The 25409-nt window shown below is 41.2% G+C and overlaps 1 pseudogene; it reads left to right on the top strand.

Moving 5' to 3' along the window:
* Positions 1 to 25409, top strand: part of LOC127429994 (E3 ubiquitin-protein ligase TRIM16-like) — a 534825-nt pseudogene that overhangs the window by 361203 nt on the left and 148213 nt on the right.

The raw sequence follows: 25409 nt of genomic DNA, 5'->3' as shown, positions 1-25409 counted from the left end.
TGCTTAGCAGTCTGAACTGTCCTATGTAGTCTTCTGATGTCCGATTATTTTAGCTGAACCAAACCAGACAGTTGTTGAAATGCAGAGGACCGACTCAATGACTGCTGAGTAAAACTGGATTAGCAGCACCTGTGGCAGGTTGAACTTCCTAAACAGGCGAAGGAAGTACAACCTCTGCTGGGCCTTTTTCACAGTGGAGTCAATGTGGGTCTCCCACTTCATGTCCTGTGAGATGGCAGTGCCCAGGAACCTGAATGACTCCACTGCTACCACAGTGCTGTTTAGAATGGTGAGCGGGGTCAATGTTGGGGTGTTCACAATCATCTCCACTGTTTTGAGCATGTTGACCTCTGTTACGACTGCACCAGTGAGCCAGCCGTTCAACCACCCTTCTGTATGCAGAATCATCATCCTCCTGGACAAGGCCGATGACAGTAGTGTCGTCTGCAAACTTCAGGAGCTTGACAGAGGGGTCGTTGGTGGTGCAGTCTTTGGTATACAGGGAGAAGAGTAATGGGGAGAGCACACATCCCTGGGGGCACCAGTACTGATCGTACATGTGATGGAAGTGAATGTAACAGGTTCAAGGAATGAGGAAGCAGGAGACGGTGAATCCAACTCAAAGGTAAATGTATTAATAACACAAAAAACATGTTCGCTTGAATGCACAATGGTGTAGCTTCAGATCATTCACTCAGCAGGTTCTTTCATAGAAACGCTAATGTTTAACACACACATAGCTTGTCAGCTGGGTTCTCTCTCACTCACTCTGAGGTTTGGCACCTTTTTATTTCCTCCGTCTCTCACTGCGAACATAGAAACAGCAATTACCAGCAATTCATCTCAGGTGAAAACCCTTACCGCTTCCTCTCTCCCCGGATGAATGCCACCCACTGACAGATAGATGTGGGAACAGAGAGCTGGTTTAATTTATTCCAAAGGAGAGCTGGGATGATAGTGTTGACAGCCGAACTGAAGTCCACAAAAAGGATCCTTGCATATGTCCCTGGTCTGTCCAGATGTTATGGGATATGATGCAATCCCATGTTGACTGCACCATCCACAGATCTGTTTGATCTATAAGCAAATGATGTCCTTCAGGTGGGTCAACACCAGTCTCTCAAATGACTTCATGACAACAGACATCAGAGAGATGGGTCTGAAGACATTAAGTCCTTTGATCTTGTGTTTCTTTGGGACAGGGATGGTAGTGGAGTGTTTAAGGCAGCAGGGAACTTCATACTGTTCCAGTGATCTGTTGAAGATCTGTGTGAAGATGGGGGGCAGCTGGTCAGCACAGGATTTTAGACAAGTGGTGAAACACCATCTAGGCCCTGTGCTTTCCTTGTCTTTTGTTTCTGGAATACCCGGCACACATCCTCTTCACAGATCTTTAGTGCAGGTTGAATAGATTTTATCCCTGCTTCTGTAAGCATTCTCTTTGGCATGACGAAGTTATCTGAGTTTTGCTGTAAACCATGGTTTGTCATTGTTGAACGTAAAATAAGTCCTAGTAGGAATGCACATATCCTCACATAAATTGATATATGATGTCACAGTATCTGTGAGCTCGTCCAGATGGGTGTCTGCAGCTTCAAATACACTCCGATCAGTGCAGACAAAGCAGGCTTGTAGTTCCAGCTCTGCTTCATTGGTCCATCTTTTTACAGTCTTTACTACAGGTTTAACTGATTTAAGTTTCTGCCTGTAGGTTGGAAGAAGATGAACCAGACAGTGATCAGATAGTCCCAAAGCTTCTCTAGGGACAGAGCGATATGCGTCCTTTAATGTTGTGTAGCAGTGATCCAGTATATTTCTGTCTCTGGTGGGGCATGTAATGTGCTGTCTGTATTTTGGCAGTTCACAGGTGAGGCTGGCTCTGTTAAAATTGCAAAGAATAATAATAAGTGAGTCCGGGTATTGTTGCTCCGTGTCTGTGATCTGATCAGCCAGCTGTTGTAGTGCTGTGTTCACGTACACTTGTGGCGGGATGTACACACTCACCAGAATACATGAGGAAAACTCCCGCAGCATGTAAAAAAGGCTTACAGTTGATACGGCTCACTTCCCTCACTTGCGTCTCATAGCACGCTTTAACAACACAGCTGCGCCTCTGACTAAAATGTCCAGCAAAAGGTCAGAATAGTCCAAAACCAGGAAAAGATTGTCTGGGATGTGCTGCTGAATGTTCAGCAGTTCATACCTGGTAAAACTGATTGGAAAAAAAAATTACTAAACACAGGACAAACAAACAAAAACAACAAAAGAATTGGAGAGCTCCACACCGAGGTGGCCATCCATGGCGCCATCTTGATCATCATCACAATCAAATATAAAAAGTATTTCAATAACTGTCCAGTAAGTGAAAGGATAGTATTTGGGGTAAAAAGCCTCCCTGTTGCATGGGCTAAAGTTCCCAACAAAACACATTATTTTTCTTAAGTGGAGTGAATAGATTTGTTATGAAGAATGTTCAAAGTGGGCTCACATTGACTGTGGAGATTAATATGTTTATAGAATATTAATATGTTTATAGAATATTTGAGATGTTATGAAATGTCAAATGTGATTGAAATTAACATGAAGTGCACCCTTTTCTTAAGTGGTCATTTTAAATAAGCAATTTCTTATTTTGTCAGTCAAAAAAACATCTTGCTGTCTCAAAAGTATTTGCATAAGTTGACAAATTGTGCCCTATAACTATTTCCCCCTACACTATAACAATATAACCCCCCTGAGGCCTTTTATCCCAAGTGAGGGAGCCTTTTCACCACCTTAAAAAAAAAAAAAAATGAAGAAAAAACAAAAGAATTTTATTCAAAACAACCTTCTGTTTTTATTTATTTTCACATAAACGATGTTGCTCCATCGATATTCAATAAAAATACATTTATTTCTTGAATCTTGATACTCTTTGTGATTAGAAAAAAAAAAAAAGCAAATTTTCCTTAGGAAAATGTTTGAACTACTTAAATAGGTTATTAGTTGTAGGAATGCAATAAGAGTACACACAGTTATGTACCGTCTGTGTGCTTGTTGGTGTTTGCTCGTTTATGTACATGATTACGATAATTTGTTACCATTACGATTTGATATGTTAGTACATTTCTACTGTTTTGTCTGTGCTGAAGATTTCTGTTGCTAATGTTTCTTTGACTGGAACAGTTGTGTCACTGCATCTCTGCTGTATGTTGAGATGGTGTTAATGATCATTTTTCTAAAAACAAGAGTTTACGTTAACAGACTGCAAATGTAATGAAAACAAACAAATGTTAAGTAATATGATTATCAATATAATTAGAATTATGAGTACCATAATGTTAATGACATGTTAATTACCTTAATGAATTCCATATACTCTACACAGGTGTGAATTGTACACTTATCAAAAAGGCTAAGAACATTAGCACTTGAATGACTAAAAGATCTGCAGATGTGTACCATTTGTAGGAACTGTAACCTTAAAGTGTTATCAAAAGCTTATAAAGTGTTAACAGACAGTATAAATAGAAAACAGTAAACATCAAGACTATTCAGAATGTTTGTGCTGTATATTAATACACAGTACCTCAGTATACATAAATGTTTTATTTTCTTTTACAGAAATTGAGCCTCACTTTAGAGGGAGATCTGAGGGGAGCCTGAAAATATGTGACTCATCTATGGCTCAAAAGGTAATGAAAGAGAACAAAAAGCGAACTTGGTAGTTGGCTCTGTCCCCAGAAAATGTCTTGGAGTCTGCAAGAAGAGCTGTACTGCACCATGGTGAAGACCCAGGCATTAAATTAAACGTTCTAGGGCAGCATGAAATGCAGTTTGGAGTCTTCAGAGGCCAGACCTTCAAGTGGGTTGCTGAAAATGCATTGGGTTATGCTCAATACCTGGTGGCTAGTATGACGAGGGAAACATCGGAAGTGAAAGACTCTAAAAACCAGCAGGCTAACAAAGCAGCCTTTGCTGAATTCATCAAACTTTTCCCAGAGTTTCGTCAGGTCATTTGTATTAAAACAGACAATATGGATTCAATAAGCTTTCAGCAAACACCCAATACCCAGAAGTCTTCCAGCCTACAAAATCTTCACCTTCAGTCTTTTCTATCTGTTTCCTTCTGGTTGGCAAAACATGGAATCCACAGAGCCTTGACAAAACAGTCAGTAAACTGTTTACATCACCAGTTGCCCAACCAAGTAAGAAGACTATTGAAATATGATTAGACATATTTTATGTTTTGAAATTAATAATAGTTGTAGTTTAGATTTGTTTAATTTGTTGTGTCTGCATTCCCCAGATTTAATTGGAAGATCTACAAAGACACCTCAGTCAGCTGTGCCAGATGTTGTCGAAACCACTGGTTTAGCCTCTGAAAAGTCTGAGCAGGAGGACAGTGAACTGGTGGAACAGGCAGAGTTGCTGGAACCCCAAGTGTCTAGTAAGCACATAAACATCTGTGCCTATATTCACAAAAAATCTTAAAGCTAAAAGTAGCTCCTTACATGGAAATTTAGGAGCAACTCTTAAAAATAGAGGAGTTTCACAGGAGTAATTCATGAAGTATTTTAATGCTAAAAGTACCTCCTAAACCCATGACAATGTAGAAATCATCCTGAGGACTCCTAAATCACAAAGAATGAACCACAGACAATCCGAAGCATGGCGGCTATTGTCAATCCATGTCGCAATTGAGTCAATGCACTCAATATACTGTATAAATATGCCAAATTTTAAGATTTAAATGTATTTAAATTTCATGACAAAATTCTAACAAAATTAAATTAATAAAATGTAAAAATATTTCTGTTTTATTCATTTAATATTTAATAAGTCAACTCGACTCAATTCAAAAGGTATCGCCTGAATCGTGAAGGTGTTTCATTATTGTAAACTTAGTGATGCAGTAACATTTCCACGAACTGAAACAACCCAATTACACCGGATATAAAGGATTTGACAACTCTGCACTCCCTGGCTATAGGCAAAATGCAACTGAGTAGCATGGATGAAATGTGAGTTTCTCAGTCAATCGTCAGCAGAACCATCCATCAAACTATAAATGCCCTCTCCAGACCCCTCATTGTCCGTCAATTCTTATGTTTTCCTGTGGATGCGCGCTTACTACAGAGAAATAATGTGGCCTTCCTGGTTAGCACAGGTTTACCCTATGTATTAATGCAGTAGACAGGTTGCACGCTCGTATTATTGCACCAACACAGGATGAAGACATTTTCATCAACCGAAAACACTTTCAAAATGACTCTCGCATCCTAATGACGTGGTACTTGACTATTTTCTTTTCAGATGTACATAATTAAAAACGCGTTACTATTTGTTTACATTTCCATTTAAAAAATATAATATAACAATATAATATAATATAGGCTTTATATAGGTATATTTCCCACTGTCTGCTTAATGAATTTGCTGACAAATAGCAGTTCCCTGTCTACCAATCACTTTGGGCAATTTAAGAAAGCGCTCATAGAATGTGACGTCATCCATAGCAATGAGGCTGTAAAGCTACTCCGCCACTTTATTATCCCATCCATATACAGTATAAAATAAAAATGTCTGTATCTGGTATGTTTCGAAATGTCAGACTGCAATTCATAAAACAATGCAAGTACATGCAAGTACAAGGGCTGCTATAGTGGACATGAGTGTGTTTTTACGGTGAGTGTTCTTTCTCAAGTCAGCTATTGTCATTGCAACAGTTTTAAAAGAAGATTGCTGAGATAAGTAAAAGTACTTCCACATTTAAATGCAACCACCCTATCTATCAGCTCCAGGCTTTTTCGTACATTCCAAAAGCAAATGTGATGCACGTAGTCCTCATCACTGTCATCCTCACTATCTTATTTCCTGCTTGAGACACAAACATTCATCCTTCCAGTCAATGCTATAAAAGGAACGATGTTCAGAAGTACACTAGTACTCCATTAACAAGTAATGTGTTTTTAAGACAATTACATAGCATTTTTAATGTTATTGAACTGCTCTGAGTTGATGTTATGGAACGGTTCCACATCGATCTAACCACTAAAAACAGTAACAAGTTGTTTGTAGTTTGATTGTAAAAGAAAATAAGGATTCATACATGTGAACTCAGAGACAAACTTGGTCATGATGATTCTGAATCACTCACTCCTGTTGAAATTCCACATGCAGTGCCGGTCCTACCCTATTTGGCTCCAACCTTAATTGTTGAGAAATTTGTTTCCAAATTTTAGTGCAGAACAATTGGATTTTTAGTGTAACTGGAGAGGTGCAAATTGTCTCAAATTGGCCTGGTTGCTAGGGAGGGTAGAGTCACATGGGGTAAACTCCTCATGGTCATGATTAGTGGTTCTTGCTCCGAATGGGGCGCGTGGTAAGTTTTGCGTGGATCGCGGAGATTAGCATGAGCCGCTACATGCAGAGTCTCCACGATGTCATGGACGACGTGATAAAATGTGCGGATTGACTGTCTCAGAAGCAGAGACAACTGCCACCTGGATTGAGGTGAGTGACCGCACCACCACGAGGACCTACTAAGTAGTGGGAATTTGGCATTCCAAATTGGGAGAAAAGGGGATAAAAAAATAAATAAAAAAATGAGAACTGAGGGAGTGCAAAATGTCAACACCCAAAAAGCAGAACCCCATGGGGGAAAAGGTAGGACATTTGTCTTAGCTGCTTAATTTATGGGAAAATAGTTGTTGTGACATGTAGGAAGTTTAGTAACTTTAAGAAGTAATCTGGCATTTTCTTGCAGTCCTGGAGTGTCTCTAGTGAGTCGAGCTTGTAGTTGGTGAGAACAGAATGTTAACTAAGTTACTATGAAAGAATAGGATGAAGTCAAGTCATTTTAGTTCGTCCGTGCTTTTCACAATACACATTGTGAAATCAAAGTAGCCTGAAAGAAGGTCATGCTTTTGAGTCTTTTAGCCCCCAGTGAGCAAGCAAAAGGTGACTGTGGCAAGGAAAAATACATAAGATGTTCATTATTGGAGAGAAAAACCTGGAGAGGAACCTGACTCAGCTGGAGGAGCCTATCCTCCTCTTCCTTTATGATAGATAAATGTATGCAATTATGATTTATCTAAATAGTATGTGTAATACAGGTCATGTGTTCACTGAATGCCATAATTCCAGCGAACATTTGCAAGCAGCATACTGTAGTTTCTTGTTTGTTTTCCAATGTCTTTACTAAGGCTGGGACCTTAGTAAATTGTGTTCATTTCAGTAAGGAAAAGTGAGTTACTTTATTACTTTCAAGCTAATATCTTTGTTAGAACTTTACATTACTGAGCAAGCGGTTTTGTGTTTTTGTCATGTTCACTTAAGTAGGCTTATGCCTGAGATACCTATAACTGTGGTTTCATAGCTGGAACTGTGGCATAGTGGTGTTGGCCAAGCTGACTCTATATAATGTAAAGTCTCAGGTATGATTCCTGATTCCTCTTTTTGATTTTGTGCTTTTACCTGTCAATAAAGTGATAGCCAACATACAGTACCTTTACAAAGTAAAAGCCTCCTTGTTCCCCTTTTAGAATGGACCCTTTTCACATTTCCAGGTTTGTAATGCAGAAGTAAATTATTGTAGAGTAGGCCTAAACTACTTCTATAGTGGCGAATGGAAGACCTCAGCAAATACTATTGTTGCATTCCCATTTGTTCTAACAGTTTAAGAAAAATTACTGCATTTGCAAGACTGTCCAAAAGAGGAAAAAACAGAAAGAGAGAGATGGAATACAACAATCAGAAGAGAGAAAGATATCAAATTGACTGTCACTTAACAAAACATAGACCAAGGTAGGTAATTGCCCAAATTTCAAAACTGCACTATGTAAGATGTTTTGGTTAAAAATGAACAAATTGCCATTATTAAGTACATAAACAATCAGTGTTTAAAATAATGTTTTTACCTTACCCTGATTTACTACATTAAGCCTATAAAAATTATTTGTATTTTGAGCTGTCGGGTCAGATTTGGTGTGAAATCGCTGGCTTATGTCATTCCTCCTTACGTCATTACGTCATGTCCGTAAACGAACAAAGTACCTGCTGTCTCATGTTCCTGCTGAGGATGCTGTTTACTTCAGTCACAATCACACAGTTCAGGAGAGCATCGCTGCAGTCTGGATGGGTGCTTATCTATTATCTGTTTGGCAAAGTTGTTTACCTGCTATAATGCTTGGCTACAGTATGTTGTCTGGTAGGGTAGTCATGCTTTTATGAATCGAACATTACCCGTGTGTTTACCGATCATGATGTATCTACGCTGTGCTGTGAAGTTATACTGTGCATGTTTACTAAATGTGCAACTTCTGAAATTGACTTCTTTTCATTGTTATATTGCATATTTAAGCATGTTAATTTCATGTTTAATAAAGTATATTTTATCCCCATAATTACTGCTCGTTTCATGTTTTTAGTTTACAGTGTTATTACAGTTTCACTTGCTCTATCAACTGAGGCTGTACCGGTTTTAATTTTTTCACAGATTTAGTTTTAGTCTTTTGACCAAAATGGCCTTTAAAAATAGTCAATATTTTTGACGTCATATTCATTAAATTTAGTGAGTTTTAAATGACATATAATTTTAGTCAACAAAAATAATATATTTGACTTGTTGATGTGCAAAACTGTTACAGACCAAACTTGAATTAAACATACAGTATAAATGTACATACTGCCCTGAATGTATAGACTGAAGTATCTACTTTTTAGAAGTTAACCTGTATTCTGAATTCTTCATGCTTTTGAGACTTAATCATTTTCTGTGAAAGAATATACATTGAGTGTAGCGTGTTTCTTATGGAAACAGCATAGGTTATTCACAAAACAAGTTACGCAATGCAAATTACACAAACTGTATTCCGACTAGTGCGTCGCTTCACTGTGCAGATGTAAATTTTTCCATGAATGTTGTGGATACATTGATGAATCTCATGTATAAATAGGATGTGTTTGAGGTATTTGCCCCATTTAAAGCGGTTCATTTTGCTGGTGTTAGTGCGTTCAACTACAACAGCTCTTCTTCTATATACAGATTCAAGACCTTTCTTCCTCTGTTTATATCTTGCACTGTTAATATCTTGCAGTATCATTTTTATAGTGTCAGAAAAGCACTATTTGTGTACCATTCATTCATGGAAAATATGCAAATGAGTGTTGTTTATCTTCACCAAAGCAATTATATTTCATTTTATAATAATACAGTAATTATCAACATGAAAACAGCACCCTGAATCTTCCAGTCATAACACACATGCAATCTCCAAGTATGCTCAAATCCGATTAATCCGCCAGAAGAGCAGTGTCAACACGACTGACGTAAAGTGTACTTCCACAAATTGCTTGCAATTTTAAATTTCAGCCACAGATGTCGCTAGAGAGCACAAAGTTACGTAGTGCAGCTTTAATTATTACAAGTTGTCACCTGCTCAGGTGAAAATGGAAGAAAAAAGTACAGAAAATTAGTAACCCAACCTAGTCTGAATTAATTTTTTTCCTGATTTCTGCCTTGTGTGGGTTAAAGAGGATCATTGTTAGCAGCAGCAATATCTTTGTCATCATCGTCAGCAGCATGACTAAATAATAATAAAAAAAAGTAATTAATTAATGAAATAAATGAAAAAGAAATTATATAAAAAATCAAGAAGGGCTTCCTCCTTTTTTATTTCTTTTTTTTTTTTTTATTTGTTTAATTTATTTATTTCAGCATTTATACAATTCATGGCAGTTCAATCAACCCAGCTATATCTTTCAAAAATTGTAGAAAGGAAAAGACTGAAGCAAAAGCTTTCCATCAACAGTCAAATTTCACAACATATAAGAATAAAGCAAAGAAAATAGAAGAGAAAAAAATAGAAAAAAAATAAGTACAAGATGGCTATATCATTTATACATTTGACTTCATCCTAACAAATAAATGATCAGTCAAACTGAGCAAAATGTACAGATTGTTTAACTGCTTAATTTCTATACATGACACACATACATTTATATAAACATATCTATATACTGTATATATAAAGATACAATTTACAATGTTCCTACTAGCCCATTCTTTCATATTTTTAAACACCTCGTATTTAAACATTCTCTTAAATTTGTTAATTGTTTTACACCATTTTAATTCATTTTTATGCTTATTCCATAAGTCCACTCCTTTTATTGTGATACATTTATTTTTCAAATCAGTCCGTCCTCTACTTTTCTTAAATATACATATTCCTTTCAAATTATGATTTTCTCTCTCATTACAAACATATTTTGAACATTTTCAGTAATAAATGCTTTTATGATTTATACATAATTTGAACAATACAGAAATCCAACAAATCTTTCAATGTCAATATCTGTACTTTTATGAATAGATTATTTGATGGCTCTCTATAACTACTTCTTGTAATAATTAGTATTGCTTTTTTTTTTAAGCATAAAAATTTGATATGTGTAAGTTTTATAAGCATTTACCCAAATTGAAAAACAATATACTGTGAAGGCACAATTATTGAACAATACAAGATATACAATATATTTTCATTTAAAAAATCCTTGACATTATACAAAAGTGCAATCGATTATACTACTTTCGATTTCACTTGATTATGAGTGCTTTCCAGCTTAATATTTAATCAATAATAACTCCTATAAACTTAGTTTATTTTATTCTTTCAATTATTGCAGCTGTAGGAAGTCAAAACATTTCCCTCACTGCAATGTTGTGGAGAACTGCTGTAACCACAACAACAGCACAGCTTTTGAAGAGGTTCAGCTTCAGGCCATTACTGGACTTGCTAATGCAGCAAAAAAATAAAAAAAAATAATTATCTGCACTTCTATAGCCCCCTCCACTATGGAGCATGTCCTTCTATGGGTCTGATTGAACCTATCTTGTGCAATGGTGGCTAGCTGCTGTAGAGGTGAAAAGAGGTTTGGGTGAAGAGGATATCTTGTGTCTCCCAGCTAAGAACTGTCACCAAAGCCACCCTGTTCAGTTACATGGCAAATAGCAGAATTGGCCCACACAAAAGAATCTTGTGTGCTTTCAGGCCATTTTGCCACATTGTCCATGAAAACCCCAGGTGATCACACACTACTTGCATAGCCCTTCCTGCAAATGTACAATGGCTCATTTACCATGGGGATTACCACTGGAGTCAGGGTGACGTCAATGACACTTATCACCCAGGGAATGTTGTCAATGTTATGAAAGTGTTTATTAGCCAGCTGGATTTTGAGGAAGTAATGGGAAGTCCGATTCTTTTCTGCGAACCAGTTCTTTGAACCAGTTCAAGAGTCAAAAAATGAAATGCCACTGCAACACCTGATAAATCCTGTGATCAGGTGCATAGGAAACATTGAATAAGAGAATAACCAAAGGAATGAATCCCGCACACTGCTGTTTCTTACAATCTGTGTATAAATGTATTAATGCAATGTTTTGGTCATGCGACCTTCATTAGGCATTCAAAAAACCAATTTACCAGTTCTTTTACATCATTGCGTAATGACGTCACTTTACATAATACTAATATGCTGGCGTCGTAGAATACACGCTCAAACACATTAAATAAAGCCATATGTAAGCGCATATTGCTGATTTACATTTTATTTAATTAAGTTATAATAATAAGAGTGTTTATTGTCATCAGTGTTTCATTCAGTGATCTTACAATACAACCTACATTAAATTACCTAGTACTGACACTGATATACAAATGTGGATGTTATACATTTCTAAAGCATTTAAAGTGATTAAACTAGTCTTAATTAACTCACCCTTTTTTACAGAAACCATGATCCAGCTCATAATAAATATAATCTGCATGCGCAATACTCGATAATAAAATTTATTTACTCTTTCGATTGAAACTTTTCGCCCCCATTTAAGTCCTCGGTTCATGTCACAATGTCACAATGTCACAAATTTGCTCATCAGCAGCTCACTGATCAGCAGTTCTCAGTATTATATCTGAAAGAGTCGATTCTCAGATCAGTGTACTGTTGACTCAAGAAATGCTGTGATTGACTCAATGTACTTTGACTCGAGAGCTGCTGTCCCCAAATCAGTGTACTATTGACTCGAGAGCTACTGTGAGCGACTCAATGTACTGTTGACTCGAGAGCTGCTGTCTCCGAATCAGTGTGTTGTTGACTTGAGAGCTGCTGTGAACGACTCAATGTACTGTCGAGAGCTACACTTGAGAGCTGTTGCGACCGAATCATCTTTTATACATTCATAAAACGGTAATACAATCAATTCATAAACATATTTCCAGTATGTTTTATTTGTTATACTTTCTGCTATTCATCAAAATACACCAGAAACATACATTTTGCCCCTCGGTTACACACATGCTCAATGTCGGCAGCTCATCAGTTCTCAGAATGTCGGACACCTCCGAAAGAGGTGATTCTCAGTTCAGTGTACTGTTGACTCAAGAAATGCTGTGACCAGAGTGTTCAGGACTGCATTTTCCAAAAGCATTACAAGCTTAAGTTGATCGTAGAGACCATTGGCGCCAATGGTTTCTACGATCTACTTAGGCTTACGATGTTTTTAGAAAACCCAGTCCAGTCCTATTTGTGAACTAGTTTGAGCAGTTCATTGCAAAGAAGAGTTAGGCATAGTAGATATCACTAGTTCTAGGATCATTTTACTCCCAGTTATTGGCTCATTTTGAGTCAGAGTGTCAGGCACATTTGAGATTGAGGTTAAGATAGAGTAACTTGTGGATTAATGTTGACTCGAGACGCAAACTGTTTCAAGCGACTGAGTGATGAACTAGTTCAACTCGTTCACTAAAAAGAACCGGTTCGAAAGAATGATTCATTCACAAAATGAACATCACTATTTTGAGGGGTTTTGGGGAAAATTAATGATGTCCTTATGCTGCAACAGCCTTGCTGTTTGAAGAAGACCTGCTGAGCCACAAGCCATCACTAACCACCTCCATAAAATTTCCCACAGGATAATAACACTGTCCAGCTAAAAGCTGCACTTATGGACTTAGGGCATAGTTTCTCCTTGTGGTCCTCTGAAGGTTTGGTTTCATGACCTAAAGCAATTTAAAGATCTTGGTCCTTGGAAGCCAGGACTTTCAGACAATGTCCTCCCCAGACAGAGTCAAGCGGGGATGTAAAGTTGAAAGATGTCCATATACACTGTGTCTCCTGTGTTCAAGCTGCAGGGCTCTTTGTAAAGCGGCCACCGTTAAGCACTTTAAACACACACAGATAATGTTTTTTTTAGAAGAAGAGTCATTAGTACACCTGCTACAGATGCACCTCAGAGTTTGAAACCCCTTGGTGGCTAATGATCAGGAATCTAAACTAACTACTGTAGCTATACATGAGTGACTCATCAAAGGTTTGTGACACATTGGACACAGTTTCATTTTATTGATATTTGTCTTATAATGTAATTGTATTCCTCTGTTCATAGGTTTTAAGATAGGCTGATGTCATGTTGGTTTTTTTATAGTTTCATTGCAATGGCTTGGAACAAATGACCAGCAAGGCCTCTCTTAAGAATTGCATGAGGCTTTACATAAGTTTGCATTACATACAACTGAAAGTCTACACTCTGAAAATGTTTAAGACTAGGTTCTTTTATTATTTTACAACAGAGAAATGAATACAAACGTTTCGCCAAAAGCCTTCCTCAATGTACGTAAAGTGTTGTGAGTGTTTTCAGATATGCATAATTAAATGGTCTGCCAATAGGCAATGTCTAGCTGAATTAACTCAATGACCACGTTTACATGCACTTAAGAAAACGGTTTATTCCAGGGTTTTAGAAGAATGTGGTGTTCTGAAACATTATGTAAACAAGAATGCTGATTTCCTTATGCCATTAAAGGGATTAAGAATGGTTTAACACACCTAGGTTTCCCTCGGAGAACGCGCTTACTGTTATCATGTAAACGCATAAGTGGCATTCCGATGGGTGTTGGAACAGACCGGGAGAACAAACGTCATAGGATGGAGCCCAAAACATGTCAACACAGCGGAAAGAATTAATCATTTCTGGGAGTACAGTGGGAAAATTACATATACTATAAACTATACCCATTTATAAACACCAATGTAAAATATCTACTGTCCCTTACATCTGCATACAGTATATGCACTTGTACATTTGGGGAATCCCGGAGTTTTATGTAGAGGGAAACCCCCACTGCTTCGCAATTCAGCTGCAGGTCGCTATGGTAAGTTAACCCTCATATTCTGTTTGGAAAAAGTGTACAATCTTTATGGTCATGGTCAAATTGTTCCTAACTGGATCCAATACAATTCACCAAAAATTAAACTATGAAAAACAACAAAGAATGAGGTAAAGACAGTAAACCTTTAATATTAATACTTGTCACACATTACAAAAAAAAAAAGAAAAAAAGATGAGGCTGTAGGCTGATGTGACTTTGTCTAAATTGTCAACTCCTCCTTTGGTGGAATTATAGTCCAGGATGATTTCCGACTTTAAGTCCTCTCTTGCACTCAGTGATGAATCTTTGTGCATTGAACTCATCACTTGCTTTTTTGGGGGAATTATGAAACAACTGTTGCAGTTTCAGAGAAAGGACATTTTGAGGAATTCAGCATTCTGCAAATGTCAGTCTCCCTTTCATACTGGAGACTGATGCGAGCGCAGTAAAGGCCTGGGTGCTGTCTTATACCAGCAGCAAGGTGAGTGTAGGAGAGTCATAGCTTATGCCAGTAGAATACTTTCTAAAGCAGAAAGGAATGACAGAAATTACAGTAGCATGAAGCTTGAGCTACTGGCCCTCAAGTGGGCTATCTCTGAAAAATTCAGTGGTTATCTGCTGGGTTCCAAGTTTGTGGTTATAACAGCCAACTGTTCCATCTAAAAATGGCCAAGCTTTGTGCAGTTGAGCAAAGATGGATCGCTCAATTAGCCATCTTTGATTTTGAGGTGAAATACTGCCCAGGACAGCATAAGGCAGCCATCAGTAGGGGAGCATGCCACTCCTGAGGATGCAGATATGATGACTGTATTGCCATCTGCAATATAATAAATAAAGGAACAGCCTTAGAGTCTGACTTAGTGATGGCTGGTGAAAAGTGCTGTAGGGTTAGACAGATTTGTGCTTTAGAGTGTGGAGTACAGTAATCCTCAAAGAAGTATGCCTACTCTGCCGGGTTATACAACAGCTGAACTGAAGGAGTTTCAATTGAAAGATCCCACTCTCAGTTCTTTCAAAACCTTTTGGGAACATAAACAAAAGCCCACCACTCATGAGAGATCTGGTCTATCAAAGTCTGTTCTGTCACTGATAAAGTGGAAGTGTGTTAGAGAGCTTGATGGCTTGCTTTATCGCTTTGTGAATGACCAACATCAGAATCAGAATCAAAATCAGAATCAGCTTTATTGCCAGGTATGCTTACACACAAGGAATTTTTCTTGGTGATGGGAGCTTTCAGTGTACAACAATACAAAAACAATACAAAAACAGCAGCAAGACATACAGTAGATAATAATAAAAAAATAAAAAAAATTATACACATACGTACATACACACACAGACACACACATACATACATACATACATACACACATACACATACGTAGTGCAAATCTAATACAAATCTGTTATGTACAGTGCAAAATACAAATCTGTTATGTACAGTGCAAATATTTATTTTATTTTTTTTTCAGAGGAATGAAATTGCAGAAGAGGTTGGATGTGTTGGATAAATATAAAAAAGACTAAGCTGTGTATTGCACATAGTTATTGCTCAATGGGGCAATTTAACTGTTCATGAGATGGATAGCCTGAAGGTAAAAACTGTTCCTGTGCCTGATAGTTCTGGTGGTCAGAGCTCTGAAGTGTCGGCCAAAAGGTAACAGTTCAAAAAGGTAATGGGCAGGGTGAGTGGGGTCCAGAGTTATTTTTCCAGCCTTTTTCCTCACTCTGGAAGTGTATAGTTCTTGAAGGGGGGGCAGGGGGCAACCAATAATCCTCTCAGCAGTCCAAACTGTCCTTTGTAGTCATCTGATGTCTGATTTCGTAGCTGAATCAAACCAGACAGTTATTGAAGTGCAGAGGACAGACTCAATGACTGCTGAGTAGAACTGTATCAGCAGTGCCTGTGGCAGGTTGAACTTCCTCAGCTGGTGAAGGAAGTACAACCTCTGCTGGGCCTTTTTCACAATGGAGTCAATGTGTGTCTCCCACTTCAGGTCCTGTGAGATGGTAGTGCCCAGGAACCTGAATGACTCCACTGCTGCCACAGTGCTGTTTAGAATGGTGAGGGGGTGTCAGTGTTGGGGTGTTTCTCGTAAAGTCCATAATGATATCCACCGTTTTGAGCGTGTTCAGCTCAAGGTTGTTTTGACTGCACCAGACAGCCAGCTGTTTAACCTCCCTTCTGTATGCAGACTCAGCGTCATCTCGGATGAGGCTGATGACAGTGGTGTCATCTCCAAACTTCAGGAGCTTGACAGAGGGGTCCTAGGTGATGCAGTCATTGCTGCTGCCTGTCTGTCAGAAAGCTGGTAATCCACTGACAGATAGACATGGGAACAGAGAGTTGGTGTAATTTATTCTGGAGTATAGCTGGGATGGTGGTGTTGAAAGCCGAACTGAAGTCCACAAAAAGGATCCTTGCATATGTCCCTGGTCTGTCCAGATGTTGCAGGATATGATGCAATCCCATGTTGACTGCATCATCTACAGACCTGTTTGCTCGATAAGCAAATTGAAGGGGGATCTAGAAAGGGTACAGAGATGTTCTTCGGGTGGGCCAACACCAGTCTCTCAAATGATTTCATGGCCACAGATGTCAGGGTGACAGGTCTGTAGTCATTAAGTCCTGTGATTTTTGGTTTCTTTGGACAGGAATAATGATTGAGCATTTGAAGCAGCATGGGACTTCACACTACTCCAGTGATCTATTGAAGATATGTGTGAAGATGGGGGCCAGCTGGTTACCACAGGATCGAAGACAAACTGGTGAGACGCCATTTGGGCCTGAAGCTTTCATCATCTTTTGTTTCCGAAAGACCCGGCTCACATCATCTTCACAGATCTTAAGTGCAGGTTGAGTAGCAGAAGGGGGGAGGAGGGGAGTTTCAGGAGGTGTTGGTGTTTGTGTGAAGTGAAGGTCAGAGTGGGTGTGGGGTGTGAGATTGGGCCTTTCAAATCTGCAGTAGAACACATTCAGGTCGTCAGCCAGTTGTTGGTCCACCACAGGGTTGGGGGTAGGAGTCCTGTAATTTGTGAGTTGTTTCATGCCACTCCACACTGATGCAGGGTCATTAGCTGAAACTTGTTGTGACACTGCTTCACAGGCAGAAGGGAAGGAGAACACAGGGAAGCGGGGTTTCCAGGTTCAGGTAAGAGTTTTAATCGGCCACTTCAGTGCTTTACAATTTCACAAACTCATCAGCTTCACAGGCACGTAGTTACTTAAACACATCAGCTTCAAAAACACAATAGATTAAGCACAACAGCTTCTGTAGCACCGTGGCCTTCCTTGTGCCAGGCTCTTTCACTCTGCTGCTGGTGGCGTGGCTAGTTATATGCCGCTCTCTTCATGCTCACTGGAATTAGAGACAGGTGTTAAACATAATCTAGCTCAGGTGCAAGCGCCCTTACCGCTTTCTCTCTTTCCGGACGGACACTTAACCACGCCCCCACTGCCACATATCCCCACCACCCGACTTAGGCCAAAGAGGCATCCGGCCTGCCTACCACTCTCCTCCAATTTCTGGAGAGGAAGTCGGTGACAGCCATCTGTGCTCCCGGTCTGTGGACCACCTTGAACTTAAACGGCTGAAGAGCCAGATATCAATGGGTGATCCGCATGAGAGTACGGCCCCCATCCCTCTGTCTGAAGCATCCGTCTGTAACACAAAAGGGAGAGAGAAATCGGGTGAATGTATAAGCAGCCCCCTGCAAAGTGCAGCTTTAACCTGCATGAATGCCTGTTGACACTGCTCCGTCCACTGGACCGGGTCTGGAGCTCCCTTTTTAGTGAGATCAGTCAGTGGGCTGGTGATATCTGAATAATTAGGCACAAACCTCCTATAATAGCCAGCCAGCCCCAGGATCTGTCTCATCCCTTTTTGGTCTTGGGCCTCAGGCAGGTCGCAATCACCGCAGTCTTGTCAATTTGGGGATGCACCTGCCCGTGACCCAAGTGGAACCCCAGATACCGTACATCCACCCGCCCAATCGCGCACTTCTTCGGGTTTGCTGTAAGTCCCGCTCGTCGCAGCGATCTCAGAACCGCCCTCAGATGCTGCATGTGCCACTGCCAATCATTGCTGTAAATGATGATGTCATCTAAATAGGCAGCGGCGTAAGCCAAATGCGGTCTGAGGATTCAGCCCATGAGACGCTGAAACGTGACTGGGCTCCAAACAAACCAAACGGAAGCATCACAAATTGGTGTAATCCAAATGGCGTGGAGAAGGCTGTTTTTTCACGGGAAATTGGTGTCAAGGGGATCTGCCAATAACCATTTGTTAAATCCAATGTTGAATAAAATCGAGCAGTGCCCAACCGATCGAGCAACTCATCAACTCGAGGCATTGGGTACGCGTCAAATTTAGACACCACGTTGACTTTTCTGTAATCCACACAGAACCATACAGACCCGTCGCTCTTAGGAACTAGAACAACCAGGCTGGACCAATCGCTGTGGGATTCCTCTATTACCCCCATATCAAGCATTGTATCCAGTTCTTCCTGGACAGTTTTCTTTTTGTGCTTGGACAAACGGTAAGGATGGCTCCATACCACCACCCCCAGCTCGGTCTCGATATGGTGCTGGATGAGGTTTGTATGACCCGGCAGAGGGGTCTGCAAACTCCTGTTGCAACTTGTCAACCTCTGCGTGCTGACACAGTGAGAGGTGGTCTCCGCAAATGACCGGGGTAAAATGATTTTGTTTTGTATTCACCTCCAGCCCGAGCTCCGCCTTCTCCAGAACTACCGTAGCCAACGTCATAGGGACCACCTCCCTCCACAATTTCAGGAGGTTGAGGTGATATTTTTGACATATGCTACCTCTATCGGTTCGCTTTACCTCATAATCGAGATCCCCCACTCGTCAAGTGACCTCAAAGGGTCCTTGCAACTTGGCGAGTAATTTAGAGCTTGATGTGGGGAGTAATATGAGTACCTTATCTCCCAGTGCAAATTCCCACAGCCGGGTTCCCCTGTCGTACAGTCGGCTCTGTCATTCTTGAGCTTGGAGAAAATTCTCCTGTGTTAGTTGCCCCAAAGTGTGGAGTTTTGCTCTAAGATCAAGAGCGTATTGAATTTCATTTTTACTTGTTGAAGGTCCCTCCTCCCAAGCTTCTCTTATGACATCAAGCACTCCGCGCAGGCGCCGCCCATACAGCAGCTCGAATGGTGAAAACCCCGTGGAGGCTTGCAGGACCTCTCGTAGTGAAAATAACAGGGGATCAAGCCATTTTTCCCAATTTCTAGCATCCTCATGCACAAATTTACAATCATATTTTTAAGGGTTTTATTAAATCGCTCCACCAGGCCATCTGTTTGTGGATGGTAAACGCTGGTGCAGGTTGATTTAATGCCCAACAATTCATAAAGCTTGCGTAGTGTCCGTGACATAAATGTTGTGCCCTGATCGTGAGGATTTCTTTCGGAATCCCCACCCGGGAGATTATTTTGAAGAGTGCCTCCGCAACACTGCGTGCTGAGATGTTGCGTAGAGGCACCGCTTCCGGATATCACGTTGCATAGTCCACTAGGACCAGTACAAAGCGGTGTCCGCATGCTGACCGCTCTAATGGCCCGACGAGGTCCATTCCAATTCTCTTGAAGGAGACCTCGATCAGCGGAAGGGGGCGCAATGGCATTTTTGGGGTGACATTTGCGGCATGCCACACACCACCTGCGGACATCGCCGCCAATGTCCGGCCAATAGAAACGGGCTACTAGGCAGTTCAGTGTTTTTCTTTCCCCTTGATGACCCACCATGGGATTATAATGAGCCGCCTGGAACACCATTTCCCAATGGCTCAGCGGTATTAAGAGCTGGGTTGTATCTTCCTTTGTTTGAGCATCCTGCATCACTCTATACAACCTCTCATTTATAATTGCAAAATACAGATATGAAAGTGCGACATTCGGCTGGAGTTGTTGACCATCGATCACTCTCACTTGGACAAAGGTGTGCCTGAGGGTTTAATTTCGCAACTGCTCCAAAGGGAAATCTCCTTCGGGAAATCCCCTGAGGATGGGAGAGGCTGTAGCCTCTCCCCCCCCTCACGTCATTCTGATGTGGAGCAGACGAAGATGGCCCTGGCTCAGCCTCCCCTGCCAGCGCATCACACATTTCACATCTCACCGCTTTTGTGCAGGACCCATCCGCGCATATTCCCTTTAATAGATTTCTAAATTCAGGCCAAATAGTCCCCAAAATCAGCGGATGGGTGAGGCAGGAACTAACCGCGGCCTCAACTCTATGTTTTGTTCCCCGGAATTTAATCATAAGGGTCACCACAGGGTAGTTGTGAATATCCCCAATGCGCACACTTCACCCTTACCGTTTTAGCTGTGCCCAAAGCCTCATGTTGAACCAAGCGTTGGTGGATAGTGGTTTGATTACAATCTGTGTCCACCAACACTTGGTGAGTACCCCGCTTGACACTTACCAGTATCCGGTACATTCCAGCCTGATCGGGGGCAGCCTGTGGGGTGTCTGGGATCCGGACCACTGTCCCCAGCTCCATCACAGGGCATTGATCCCAGAAGTGCCCTGGATCCCCGCAATCCCAGCAGACCGGCCCAGACGCCACGTCCGCACCTGCATCGGCAGGCACTTCCACCAGAGGGGGAGAGCAGCGGGGCACTGTAGAGGTAGGGGGCGGTGTCCACTTCCTTGCATGGGAAACTGGCCTCGGTGGCGGAGCTCCATGCCTCCGCGGGGCAGGAACGGGCTCTGGGAAGAGAGCAGAGTAAGAGAGAAGGGGGGAACACACAGGGGGAGGGGGAAGAGAGGGAGAGAGAGGGGAGGGCTCTTCCCCCCTCGGGTACGCCATCAAATGGTCCTTTGCAAGCTGGACAGCTTCCTACAGCGACGCCGGGTGGAGGCACTGGACCCATTCCGCTGTCCCCGGTGGCAGTCGATGAATCAGCTGCTCCAGTACCACCTGGTCGATCACTCCCCCAACGTCACGATTTCCCACCAGCAGCCATTTCTGGCATGCATCTCGGTGCCGTTGGGAAAAAGCAAATGGGTGGTCGGTCTTTCCCAGCATCAAGGTCCAGAACAGCTGGTGATACTGTACCGGGCTACGACCCACCCACTGCAGGATAGACTTTTTTAGATCGTCATAGGCCAGGAGATTAGCCGCCGGCAACTGTCGGGCGGCAAGCTGAGCTTCCCCGGACAGTAGTGGGAGGAGCCTGGCCAGCCACTGGTCATGCGGCCAGCCCCAGATCTCTGCGGTTCTCTCAAATAAGTCAAGGAAAGCCTCTGCATCGTCTTTGGCTCCCATCTTCAGGAGTGTGGGGGAGGCAGTTGGCTGCGGTGGTCCAGGGTCATGGCTCTCCCTTTCTCCTGGCCAAGGAGGCTCCGGATTGTGAGCTGGTCCTCTGCTTGAGCTCATAGGATCTCAAAGAACCACCGTTCCTGGTCTTGGCGTAGCTGAAGCAGGGATTGCTGGTTGGAATGATGCATACTGGTGAGGGACTGGAGGATCTCGGCCACCTGAGAGGACTCCATGGGGTGTACTTCAGTTTATCCCGGGTTTTGGCACTGGTGTGACACTGCTTCACAGGCAGAAGGGAAGGAGAACACAGGGAAGTGGGGTTTCCAGGTTCAGGTAAGAGTTTTAATTGGCCAATTCAGTGTTTTACAATTTCACAAACTCATCAGCTTTACAGGCACGTAGTCACTTAAACACATCAGCTTCACAGGCACATAGTTACTTAAACACATCAGCTTCAAAAACACAATAGATTAAGCACAACAGCTTCTATAGCACCATGGCCTTCCTTGTGCCAGACTCTCTCAATCTGCTGCTGGTGGCGTGGCTGGTTATATGCCGCTCTCCCCATGCTCACTGGAATTAGAGACAGGTGTTAAACATAATCTAGCTCAGGTGCAAGAGCCCTTACCGCTTTCTCTCTCTCCGGATGGACACTTGACCATGCCCCCACTGCCACACTTGTTTTTCAGCTTCTCAGAGTATCTTCTTTTAGCCGCTCTGATTTCCTTGTTCAGTGTGTTCCTGGCCTGATTGTACAAGACTTTATCCCCACCCCTGTAAGCATCCTCTTTGGCCTGATGAAGCTGCCTGAGCTCTGCTGTAAACCACGGTTTGTTGTTGTTGAACTTTAAATAAGTCCTAGTAGGAATGCACATATCCTCACAGAAACTGATATATGATGTAACAGTATCTGTGAGCTCGTCCAGGTCTGTGGCTGCAGCCTCAAAACCACTCCAATCCGTGCAATCGAAGCAGGCTTGTAGGTCCCGCTCTGCTTCATTGGTCCATCTCTTTAGAGTCCTTACTACTGGCTTGGTTGATTTTAATTTCTGCCTGTAGTTTGGAAGAAGATGAACCAGACAGTGATCAGAGAGTCCCAAAGCTGCTCTAGGGACAGAGCGATATGCATCCTTTATTGTTGTGTAACAATGATCCAGTATGAAAACTGGCACTCTCCTTCATAAATACCTTGGAGTGAGTAAGCCATTTGATGTTTCTGATATTAGTGGACTGAATCACGGTTCAGGGACTGTATTATCTGAGGAAGCTGGGTGCCATTTTTGTTTCTTTTTGCGCTGGCTCCGCCTAGTGGCTGGAGCTTGTTTTGTGGCATGACTCTAAGAAACTTTTGCATCTTTTCTACACTGAAGTTTCCGGCCAGATTGAGAGTGGACACTATGGATGACCACAAAATATCTACATGCTCACATAAAGGATGTCTTTTATAAAGTTGACGGGCTGAGTAAGTTATGGTGTATTTATTTTATTTTATTTTTTGCGGCCTCCCAGTTAGTTTGGCTCTTGATCATCCGAGGAACCGGGATGCCAGTTTTGTTTTTTCGTGCTGGCTCCGCCTAGCGGCTGGAGCTTGTTCTGTTGAATATCTAAACTGAACGGCTTTATATCAGCTGGAGTTTATTTTGTGGAGGAACACACCTTCTGTGAATGAATCTACATGTTTTTTCTGTTATTCTGCCTGTTGGCTCGGGTCTGTTTTACAAAGTATTTTCTGTTATGTAATTTTGCCTTACAAAATTTGTATAGAAGCACCGGGCTTGAGCAATCCGATGGCAATGTTGTCACAGGGGCTCTCGTAGGCGTACATGGACTCTTTGAGTTTAGAGGGATTGTCGCAGGTTGGCGCTGTCGTGCGTGGGGTTAATGCGCACGTTTTTTCTTTTTTCTGTTTGTTTTGTTCTGGGGGAAGTTCGGGCTTTGATTGTTGCATTAATGGGGAATGTGGTCTGTATAATCTTGTTTTTGACACACAATTTATTTATTTTTATTATATCAAAATGTCAAATGTTAATATGAGTGTACTATCTCTCTCCACATGGAATGTGAATGGGTTGGGGCACCCTATAAAAAGAAGGAAGGTTATTTCTTTTCTTAAACGTAAGAAATATGATATAGTGTTTCTTCAAGAAACACATCTCTCTCCGCAGGAAGCTGAAAAGTTAGATATGGGGTGGACATGTTTTTTTTAGTGCTGGCTCAAGTAAAAGGGAGTCATTATATTGGTAAATAAACATCTACAATTCAAATGTCTCAAACAGATTAAAGATAAAATAGGAAGAGTCATCATTGTTTTAGCTGAAATTCAGGGGCAAAGGTTGATTTTGGCTAATATTTATGCGCCTAACGCTGATGATCAGGGCTTTTTTATAGATCTTGAAGGGATGTTGCAAGCTGCTGGCACCCCTCATGATATAATATTGGGAGGAGACTTTAATCTTTTGATGGACTCAGTCCTTGATCATAGTGAAGCAAAAGTGTGTAAGCCCCCTAGGGCAACAATGACGCTTCACAGGATGTGTAAAAATCTTGGTCTTGCGGATATTTGGAGACTTTTGAGCCCATCTGGTAGGGACTACACATTTTTTCATCAGTCCATAAGATTTATTCTAGAATATATTTATTTTTGATATCTAAGTCCCTCATTTCATCTGTTGCGGATTGCTCAATTGGAAACATCTTAGTCTCCGATCACGCCCTGGTGAGTTTGGAGATGTTGCCATATATAGAAAAAAAGAAATCATATAGTTGGTGCTTTAATGTATCCCTGTTGCAAAATGCTGAATTCCAACAAATGTTAAAGACTGAAATCAATGTTTATATGGAGACCAACTGGTCCTCAGTATCCTCATTAGGCATGGCTTGGGAGGCACTTAAGGCGGTTCTTAGGGGTCGGATCATACAGTATGCCTCATTCATCAAAAAATCCAAAGCACAAGAACTCGTGGAGTTGGAAGGGAATATTAAAAGTGCAGAGGCAGAGCTGAACCGCAGAATGTCGTCTGATGGCCTCAGAGAATTGACTAGATTGAAATACAGATATAGTGCTATTTTGTCAGGGAAAGTGGAGTTTTGGTTATTCAGGGCAAGACAGTCATACTTTGAGTCAGGGGACAAAGCAGGGAAGCTTTTGGCTAGATATATAAAGCAGAGAGAGTCTTTTTCTACGATTCCCTCAGTGAAATCTGCTGGTGGTGAAATATTTACCTCAGCCACTGATATTAATAATGCTTTTAAAGAATTCTATACTGATCTTTATAGTTCTACATCTTCATCTACTGATGAAGATATTAGAAACTTTGTGGAACCATTAAAACTTCCTAAACTGATGACTGAGCAAAGAAATTGTCTTGATTCTGAGATAACCTTGGAGGAGATTGACGAGGTAATTAAGGCTTTACCTACTGGTAAGGCTCCGGGGCCAGATGGTTTTGCTGCTGAATTTTTTAGATCTTATGCACAGAACTGGCTCCGCTTTTGTTAGAAATTTATACTGAATCATTAAAGAATAGAAAGCTTCCTCCAACCATTCTTAAAAAGGACAAAGATCAAAGTGAGTGTAAAAGTTACCATCCAATTTCCCTGATCCAGTTAGATAAAAATTTTGGCTAATCGATTAAGTAAAGTTATAACTTCACTTATACATATAGATCAGGTGGGGTTTATTCGGGGCTGTAGCTCTTCTGATAACATTAGGCGTCTCATCAATATCATGTGGTCAGTAGCGAATTATCAATCTCCGGTCGCTGCCATCTCACTTGACACCGAAAAGGCATTTGACATGGCAGAATGGGATTATCTTTTTAAGGTTTTGGAAATATACGGGTTCGGGAGTACGTTTATTGGATGGATTAAGTTACTTTATAGACACCCAGTAGCAGCGGTACAAACAAATGGACTCATTTCAGATTAT

This window comes from Myxocyprinus asiaticus, chromosome 39 (assembly GCF_019703515.2).
Source record: "Myxocyprinus asiaticus isolate MX2 ecotype Aquarium Trade chromosome 39, UBuf_Myxa_2, whole genome shotgun sequence".
Taxonomy (NCBI): Eukaryota; Metazoa; Chordata; class Actinopteri; order Cypriniformes; family Catostomidae; genus Myxocyprinus; species Myxocyprinus asiaticus.
This window is presented reverse-complemented; position numbering and strand designations above follow the sequence as displayed.